This window comes from Magnolia sinica, chromosome 5 (assembly GCF_029962835.1).
Source record: "Magnolia sinica isolate HGM2019 chromosome 5, MsV1, whole genome shotgun sequence".
Taxonomy (NCBI): Eukaryota; Viridiplantae; Streptophyta; class Magnoliopsida; order Magnoliales; family Magnoliaceae; genus Magnolia; species Magnolia sinica.
This window is the reverse complement of record NC_080577.1, coordinates 94,445,681-94,455,956: the sequence shown is the minus strand read 5'-3', so window position 1 is coordinate 94,455,956 and position 10,276 is coordinate 94,445,681. Positions and strand designations below refer to the sequence as shown.

Sequence of the window (10,276 nt, the reverse complement as noted above, 5' to 3'; positions counted from 1 at the left end):
ACCTCTATGACGGTCGGGTAAGAGGGGGTGACCTTCCCCTTGCTCTTGGAGTACGTCTTCTTCTTCTTCTTCTTCTTCGGAGCATGCGTGTTGTCTCGAGGAGGCGCCCGAACTTTGGAGGTAGGCCGGAGGATGGGTCGAGCCTCAGATATCTCGGCATCAAAGCATGAAGAGACACGACAGTACGTCAGAAGCATATTCTTAAGTAAGGTTTGGAGTTCGAAGGCTCGGCTAAAGGTCTTACTAAAAGTCATACCTGTCAAAGCTATGTCTAAGCCTGACTAGAGGAGCTACTCTGGTTAGAGAAGCACTCTCTAAGATCTCCTCTCCCAACTCAAGGCTCGCAAGTCCCTGATTCGAGCCACCGAGCCACTGCCGAGTAATGGTGGATGTTTAGGAACGACTGGGAGAAGGACATGCAAACAAAGTCAGAAGATATAGAGGATAGCTGATCAATGGAAACAATAATCACTACTAAACTCACCTGGCTTGGAAAAGACTCAAAGAATGAGAGACTGAATCAGTCCTGGGTCGGCCATCTCCAAGCGATTATAAGCCCAAAACCACTTATCCCTCCAATGCTTATTTGAGGAAGGGGGATTGGTTATCAAAACCCCGTCGGTATTTCTCCATGCACAGAAATAATACCAACCGGGCTGAAGGGGATTTGACCTCACTTGATACAAGTGGAGGAACTCCTCCACTGATAGCTTGGGCTGCTCAAGCTCAGCCCACAAGACTGCGCAACCGAACAAGTCCCTACACCCGTTCGGAGTCAATTGTCCCGGGGCTAAGCCGAGGCAAGCCAAGAGATGCTAGGCAATTCCTTGGAGTAGGAGTCGCAGGCCACATTGCAGGGTAACTTGAAAAATTGGGACTGGTCCAGCGGGAGGTCGGTTTGGCAGTTTGTCCGCCGAAGGAAGCTGCAGGATTACAGACTTGGGAATGTGATATCCGAACCTGATCCGAACAAGCTCCTCCTTGGACAAGGTCAAGTGCACTGGCCCTCTCAGATCCTCCTCACCCTCGGCTTCCCCTGCTCCATCCTCAGTAGGAGGATCACACGCCTCAGCAACTTGTTCAGTCACTAGGGGCGTGTTCGTTCCCCATGGTCCTAGCGCCATTTCCCGCCTAAGAGACAGGTTCAACGCCCTAGCAGCGAGCACCGGTCTCTGTGCTAGAGACCTCTCCAGTGCTCTCCTCGACGACGAATACTGAAATGTGGCATCCGCCATCACCACCAGTGACGAAGGTGGGTTCGACATAACCCTAAGGCGACTAATTGCCCCACTTTTACCACCCGAAATCTCCTCCCGCAACCTCATGGATCCAGACATGAACTGAAAAATTAAAGGAGGAGAGGGAAGGGAGCTCACCAAAATTGAGGCTAGCGGAGTTTCGATCAAGCTGCAGCAAGAACAGTTGCCGAAATGTGCCCAGAAGAATAGGGAAGTAGAAAGAAGAAGAAAATGAGATGCGAATGGAAATGACCCAAGGGTTAGGGCTTCCTTTATATAGCTATGCCACGTGCCACTTGTTTAAAGGGATCATTGATGATGCGTCGTAAGGACGCCTCTTTGGCTACCCCGGAATGACACGTGACATAACCCCATGCGCCATTCGAGTTCAACATCAAGTACAACACCACGTGTCATTCCTTCATTGCTCTGCCACTAAAATGACGGCTTAACAGCCCACATGACATCGAGTACTGAACCGACACGTCATAAAACAAGCTGGCACGCTTCGACATTCGCGTTGGCCGCCATACCTGGCATTAATGACCACGTGACTCGACCCGGTCCCATCATAACCCGACCTAGTTCCAATTTACTTGTCGACCTCCATAGGTCGGAACGAGAAGTAGGGGGGTTCACTGTTGGAGGAAAAAATGGAAAAGTCGATAAGTCAGCCTATGGAATGGACCAACTCTGCTGAAATGATATAAGTCAACTGAGCACCGAGTTAGGCAAAGCTTTGGTATCCAGAGTGTGCGGCCTCCAAGGAGGATGATGCAACTATAAGGACAAATAAAAAGCCCCCCAACAAGCCCTTTTTAATAGCCATGTGCTACTGACCTAGTCCATAGGTCGGCAATAGGTCGATTATGGATTGGCCATATCTCAGCCGACTATCAATTATAGATCGACCATAAGATGACTACAAATCGTCTATAGGTCCGGAGCCGCACGACTATAGATCAACAATGCTCTCGATTGGCTCACGGATAGCAAGGACTGATTCGTGGGTAAGGCCAGGGCTTCATGGGTAGAGCCAGGGCCCACTTTGGATCCCGACCCAAGGCCAACCCAAGGCCGATCTAGAAGATTCGAATAAACTCCTAACGTCCCGAGGGATCCTTCAAGATCTCTAGGGGACAATATTGGATCCTGATAATTTTGAGTATCCCTCATCTCATGGAAATCTTAGATTACAGCCACGAAATCAGAAAGGAGACCAACCAAAATGATATTTAGAGTCTCCTATAAATAGAGGTACCATCCATCATTCAATGTACGTTGAACAGAGAAGAATCCTATTATTAAACTAATATCCGTTTCTGGAAGATCTTACTCCCTTCTCAAAGACCTTGATCCTGACTTAGGCATCGGAGAGTCACCGGCAATAACCAGTGCCTCCTTTGTCCCTCTTTCTACTTTTACAGGTCCAAGGAAGGCACATACATTAGATCTATCGGAGTGTCATCGAGACGGTTAATTAGGTATACCGGGATACAGCATCAACACGGTCATTGGATATTTTCATTTTTAACCATCCAATAAATGGTCAGACATCCAATAGCTAGATAACCCAATAAAAATAAACGTTAGTTTTGGATACGGTTAAAATGGTACGCATAATTTAGACAGTTTGGTTTCAATCTCTGTAATTTCTAAATGCCAGCGTATCATCCATCCCGCTCCGCCAGAGCATCGAACAACTTCTCATTCTACAAATAGAAGGCATCCGCCCCTTTCGTTTTCAGACCCACGATTAAAAAATGGCCACCGGGACTTCCCATTTCCTTTCTCTCATCCTTCTCATATCAATCTTTTCCCAATCGACCCTCCATCTTCTCGCAAATTCCGCAAAATGCCATCTCGACGACGAAGCCGGCCTTCTCGCCTTCAAATCTGGCATCACGAACGACCCGTTGCAGATGCTCGCCACGTGGAAGTCCGGCACCAACTGCTGCAAATGGTCCGGCATCACGTGCCTGGTCAGCAACCGAGTCACGGCCATAACCCTCGTCGGCGACTCGGCCGATCCGACCCGGTTCCTGTCCGGTTCCATCTCGCCTGCGCTCTCCAAACTCCGTTACTTGGACGGTCTCTACTTGCAAAACCTAAAAAACATCACCGGCACGTTTCCGTATTTCCTCTTCCAGCTGCCCAATCTCAAATTCGTCTACATCGAAAACGACAAACTATCCGGTCAACTTCCGGTTAACCTTGGCAAGCTCTCCAACCTCTAGGCTCTCAGCCTCGCCGGAAACCGCTTTTCCGGTCAAATTCCGAACTCCATTTCTGCCCTCACTCAGCTGTTGCAGCTCAACCTCGGTGGGAATCTTCTCTCCGGCGAGTTCCCTCCCGGAATCCGGCAACTCGAGAACCTGACCTTGCTCGCGGTCGATCACAACCATCTTTCCGAAAAAATTCCCGACATCTTCTCGTCATTCTCCAATCTTCGGATCCTCCGTCTATCGTACAATCAATTTTCCGGTGAAATTCCAGCCACGATTTCATCTCTGGCGTCCCATCTCCTCTATCTCGAACTGGGTCATAACAATCTCGCCGGCCGAATCCCTGACTATCTTGGGAATTTTAAAAGTCTCGATACACTCGATCTTTCCAGCAATTGGTTATCCGGTGTTGTACCGAATAGCTTCAATAATCTCACTAAGATCTTCAATCTCGATCTCTCTCGCAATAATCTCACAGACCCTTTTCCTGAGATGAATGTGAAAGGCATCGAATCGCTCGATCTTTCTTATAATCATTTCAACCTAGGAAAAATCCCAACATGGGTTACATCGTCTCCGATCATATACTCTCTAAAGCTCGCCGGATGCGGAATTAAGATGAGATTGGATGATTGGAAACCCTCCAAGACGTATTTTTACGACTACATCGATCTCTCGAGAAATGAGATCACGGGAAGTCCGATCGCATTGCTGAACAGAACTGATTACTTGGTCGGGTTTTGGGCTGATAGCAATCGCTTGCAATTTAATATGACTGAATTGCGATTGCCCAAGACGCTGAAATTCTTGGGTCTGTCCCGGAATTTGATTTTTGGGAAGCTGTCCGGTAGCATTTCGAGTCTGCAGACACTGAACGTGAGCTACAACCATCTGTGTGGTCAGATCCCGGCGACAAAGTTTCCTGTGATGGCGTTCTTGGGGAATGACTGCCTTTGTGGCTCGCCGCTTCCTCGTTGCCGGAATTAGTTCTGATAGTGTTTTCCGTGGTTCTGTTTTGGCTGGAGTTGTTAGCCCGTTTTAAGTTTCCAGTGAGCTTGTTGTCAGATTGAGCTTTTCTTCGTTAATGAGTTGATAGATTTTGAACGGGTAAAACGTTTATAAAGTAATTATTATGCATAGAAACAGTTGTGAGTGGGATGGCAAGATGGCCCACCTGTAACTATTTTAGCATACCTTGATTGAACGGCTGCAGTATGTGGGAAGCCCTGTCATTCCCAAAGCAATGAGGGGTGGACCGCCGATGCAGGAGGCAGAAGTGTTGTACCTTGTTTCTGCCCATTACAAGGAAAGCCAATACGGAGGGCACCAAAATCCAGTTAATTTACACATCAGTGGATGAGGGTCCACGGAAAGATGTAGCGAGGCGAATAAAGAAATACAAACAAAGTCAAGCAATTTAAGATACAACTGGCGACGGGGGAGTACATTTTGGCAGACGGAGGAATAATCAGAAATGTAATCAAAGAACGGTATGTGCAAGAGACGGATGTGGAAGCGCTTTCCAACTTTTGTAATTGTTACGGGAAAAATTGAGCTTACCTGATATGCAAAGACATGTAGCAAATACCCATGAGAGCGGACTCCCTTAACTACCAAAGTGCTTAATGCTGGGAGGTTGAACAAAGTAAAGAAATTCAATCACTGAGTTGAATTAGTCAGCTCCGCTTTAATATAAGGTTTATCGATAGACTTCGACCTCATATGCCAACTTCAGTAACTTCAACCATGGAAACCGACATCGACCTTATATATCGACTCTGACCATGGACATCGACTTCGACTTCAGATATCGACCTCGAACTAGGGATAAAAATATTCGGAGAGAATCTTGTATTGTATACGGGCAGAAGTGAAATCTTAACCGAAGATCAAGCCAATCGAGGCATAATTAAGAAACATTTGAGAATAGAATTCGGCTCCTATATGGGTCCTTCCAGCATATCTCACAGATTTACTTAAATATGCAAGTTACCTATTAAACCTATAAATACATTACCCCCTATAAGGGGTAGGTACACACAAAGATCTCGACTCTAGTCACACACACTTTGAGTTCATTTACTAACTTAGGCATCGGAGGGTCCCCGGCTACGTATAGCATCCCCAATGTCATTTTGCTTTCCATTAAAATTGTAATGACCCTGAAAATTTTGTGCTAATCTTTCCTTAGTAGTTTTTTTGGGGTAATTAGCGCTATACTCGATTGCTTATGAAATTTGTATCAATCACTTTAAATTGTATCTGCATGACTCAAAACCTGTAGATTAGTTAGCGCTATGTTACTCTGAAATCTGGGATTCATCGCTAAAGCCAGATGCTCTTGGGATTTTTTTAGAAATTCTGGATCGGACCTGGACCGCGCGTCGAAAGTCCGATAGCGATGATCTTAGGCTGTTGCGGTCACCATGTTGGGCTTGACCATCACCTCGAAAATCAAGTCCATGTGATGTTCTGGGTCGATTTGTTTGAGTTCGGAGTGAAGAGTGTGAGAACGGTTGGAAACTTAAATAAGATTTTATGAAATCTGAGTCGTGTCGCTTGCGCAACGATTTTAAGCAATCTGACCGTTGGATTCTGACCCAATTTCACCTTCTGATCAGGGAAGATGGCCCATGCATGTCCTTATGATTGTGGACTTGATCGAGATTCGGTGACTGTTGAATTGAGTGTGGTCCACCACGGCTGATCTGAAGATCTGGTCGGTACGAAAACTCAGCTTGAGCTAGATCCATGGTCAGTGAGCTTAAGTCCGACCTTTCGTGGTAATAGGCCCACCGGAAGTGCTTTGTTGGATTGTGAGAGGCCGATTTTGGTTATACCGTAAGTATACCTTGGCCCTGGGGTTATTTTCATCAATGTTAGGCCTATTTATAGACCTTAAAACCCTAGCTCTCTTTTCTATACGAATTTCCTAACCCTAGCTAAGAAAGAGAAAGGAAAAGAGAGAGAAAATGAGAGAGAAGTTGGTGAATCATCTTAGATTCTTTCCTGTTCTTCTTCTTCCTTGAACCTTCACTTTTGAATCATTATTTCGGCGATTCTGAGTTCATCTTTGGATAAGTTAACCTAACCCTAATCTGTATTAAAGCTTAGAATAGTCTTTGTGTGTTGTAGCTCATTTCTATTCTTGCTTTAGGTTATCTTGTCGCCGTTGACAAAGACATATCGTCTGAAATCAGTTCGGTGTTCTTTTCTAGCTTAAGGTGCGGACTTTAATCGTATAGGCTATGGTTTTCAAGGCTTTCAATGCCAGTGAATGGTTTATTCTTGTTTTGGATGATATTTCACATGCCAAATGTTATGTTTACTTTGCGTTCCTGATATGCATGTGTTATATTGAGATTTGTGTATTCTATGTGTATGTATAAAGTACTGTATGCGTATAAAATATGCACTTGTGTTTGCCATGATTATTTGTCATGTATGTATGCTAGATGTATGTGTGACAACTCCTTAGTAAAAGGAATTGTCCAAATGTGTGTATTTCAACATACGTCATATACGTTGTATTATGTAGTCTAAGTATTTGTAGAAATGTCTGAATGATCTAAAGTGTGATATATCAACCTAGTATGGGCATTGAGAAGCGATTCTCAACTCTCACACTAGTGTGTATGATTTCCTTCATGCAAGTTATATTCCTTGTTGTTTAATTTCAAGTATTACTTATGTGAAAATCCATGTTAAGTTGATATTCTTCAGATGGTTACATACATATGATTTGAGTTGTTGTTCCATTGCTATTCTAAATTATTGATATCAATATCTGTTATAGTGGGATGTGTTTGGGACTATGAATTAGTTCGAAAAATCGGTAATCGACCTTAACATCGTGGTTGAGTTTGCTTTCGCCACAAAGGACGTGATTAGACGAACTCGAGTCGTATTAGAGTTGTCGGCAGTGGTTTGGCCACGCGGAGTGTTTGCGTACTCTATGTCGTTCAACCCAACGTGCGCTCGTGCTAGTCGAGTTCGTCAAGTAACCCGATTGTCCGATGTATGTTCACCATGTATGGACACTACTGTTTGAATCTAGGGTACTAAACTTACTAATAAAATCCTATTAACCATGGTACCTTGATCCACTAAGACTCATGAGCCGGACATGGTGGTATGGGACACCGTGGTCGAGCTGTCAGCCTACGCTGGGGTGACGAGCCTCCCCGTAGTGACCAGTGAGTAACCAAACTCGTGAGCCAATTATGGTGGTATGGGACACTATATTCGCTTTGTCGGCCTACATTGATTGGTGACGAGCCCTTTGTAGTGACCTCGAGCATACCTGGATACCGCATTGAGGTGACGAGCCTTAGTGTAGTAACGAAGGTGTGATAGGCATGCATTGATTGGTGATGAGCCCTTTGCAACGACCACAAACCATATGATCGTATGAGATGTCTAGGACTGACGACCCTAGAATGGATCACTGTTTGGATGGTGACATGAGGAAGGTACCTTAGCTTTCCAATCCTGCTGTATGAAAAGGACTAATAATCACTTGGTAATCATGTTCATGCACTGCATTTGCATGTGCTTTGTAGACGTGGCGCACTTTGAGGCGATGTCATGCGTAACGTAAGATGAAGACGCTGAGGGTGTATGCGTGAGGGCACGAATCATTCTTCATATGTCCTTGCATTAACAAGAGTACTTAGGACATGTTTAATTGTTTTGCTTTATCATTACTGCTTGATTGAACTGATAACATGTTAACCTTTGCTTTATTGTTCCACTGAGTTGATCACTCACTCCCACGTTCTGGGGCGGTGTTAAACACCCACCAGACTCTGTCTTAGCTGCTGATGTTGCAGATGGTGATGCGACTTCTGAGGCAGAGCGGGAGATTGATGATGATGAGGCTGCTTTCTCTTTTATGCAGTTTTCAGACGGGTTCTAGTGAGCCTTGTTCTGATGCGCGGGATGCTGAGATTTCTTTTGGGAATTAAATGATGTAATTTGATACTTGTAATTTTGATAGCAACACTTACATTACGACCTGGTATGTATATGTACTTCAGGGATTTGCACATGTACACATATGATTTTATAAGTCTTGTGCTTGCTTTCTTCACTTATCCCTGAATTATATCTGTACTTTGGCTTAATCTATTCCATGTTTTATATACTAATACAGTTAACATACATCCATCATTAAATATGTTGCATAAGTGATGTTTTGGAACTTGGGAGCTGAGTTATGCTCGACCCCCGAATTTCAGGGCGTTACAAGTTGGTTTCAGAGCATGATTTGGATTAAACCGGACCTGGGTTATGGTCACACACCGCATGCTATCATCAATTTAGTGTATTTGGGTGCGAGTTTATCGTAGATTGTGTATTTGTGTTCCGTAGCTTCTATCGGCGAAAGTTTACTGAAAACGATCGCCGAGATCGAGTCTGTGCTCTCTCCTGATCACACATAGCGACCTGAAACCTTTCTTAGACTATCTATTAATGAGTCTAGATGGTCTATCATCCCATTTCAACCCTTCAATCTTTAAGAAATCTTTATTTGTATCAGATTTCTGCCCGAATGACCCGATAGGCGTCGAATCATGCAAAGGGGCCGATCGGGGCATTTCTAGTGGGGCCCAGGGGGGGACCCACATCATTTTGAGCATGGGGGACCAGGAGGACCTCGCCCAAACGGTGAGGCATCGTCGGATGGTCCAGAGACCGGTGATGCCATCGCCGGCTCGGCGAGGCCTCTCCGATCAGCGGGCCAGGCAGGGCGGGCCGGCTCGGGCCGACGTTTGTATGGCCTAGTGTGGCCCACACTTCCATGGTTCGTTGGTTAAAACACCTTCTAAGCCCTACTTCCTTCATAGCTCACCCTCCCTAGCTCTCTTTTCTTTCAAGTTCTTCTCCAAACTCTTTCAAATCCCTTCAAAATCTTCTTCTTCCTTCATTTTCGTGCAAACCCTACCTACCCTTCTCAAAACCCTCACCCCCATTGCTGTCTACACTTCCTTTTCTTCTCATTTGGGCTCTCAAATCCTCTTTTGGGATCTCAAGTGTGTGGAAGCTTCACCATCCTTCTTATTTCTCTCTTTCTCTCATTTCTCATGGCCCTCTTTGAGTTTATCACGGCCATCTTTTCCGTTTCTACCCTTCTTTCTTTGATGGGGAAGAAGAGAGTGCCCGTGGATGAAGGCGGGCCTAGCCGCCCAACCCGTGCACGGAGACCGAGAGGTGCCGCCGCGAGCACGTCTGCCACTCGTGAATTCCAGACCAAGCAGGACCTCGATTCTCGAGCTCCCATTGGTAGAACCTTATTGGCGGAGCTATTGCATGGAATCTATAAAGGCCGTAGAGTCCTTTTTGAGGCTCATGTTGATCTGCGGCTGTATGACGAGTTTCTTTTCTTGGAGCGCCTGAAAGGGGCTGGTTGATGTCCCTTGTTTGAGGGTGAGTATCGCGCGAATGCAAGTACTGTTCGAGCTTTTTATGCCAATATTCGTGATCCTTCACTGGAGCCTCTGCAGTTCAAGATTCCTTGTGGTAGTGGTCGGGAAGCTACGGTCAACGTCGCTTTGATATCCCGACTCTTGAATGTGTCACTTGGTGAGGTGCATGCCAACAAGAAGAATTTGAACAGTATGCGTGAGAGGGATCGTCGCACCCGATCCTTGTGTGGTCGTCTAGTTGAATGGCAGCCTAATATGAGTCGTCTGGCTACCAACATGACGGATGACTTCCGTTTGCTTCACCACATGTGTACGTTCAATGTATACCCAAGGTGGAGCAACCGCAGCGAGTGTACGTGCCTGATGGTAGATTTTCTGTATCAGG

General features: G+C 45.6%; 1 pseudogene; it reads left to right on the top strand.

Moving 5' to 3' along the window:
* The first annotated feature begins 2,973 nt into the window (after positions 1 to 2,973).
* Positions 2,974 to 4,562, top strand: LOC131246324 (leucine-rich repeat receptor-like serine/threonine-protein kinase SKM1; annotated as a pseudogene).
* The last annotated feature ends 5,714 nt before the right edge of the window (positions 4,563 to 10,276 follow it).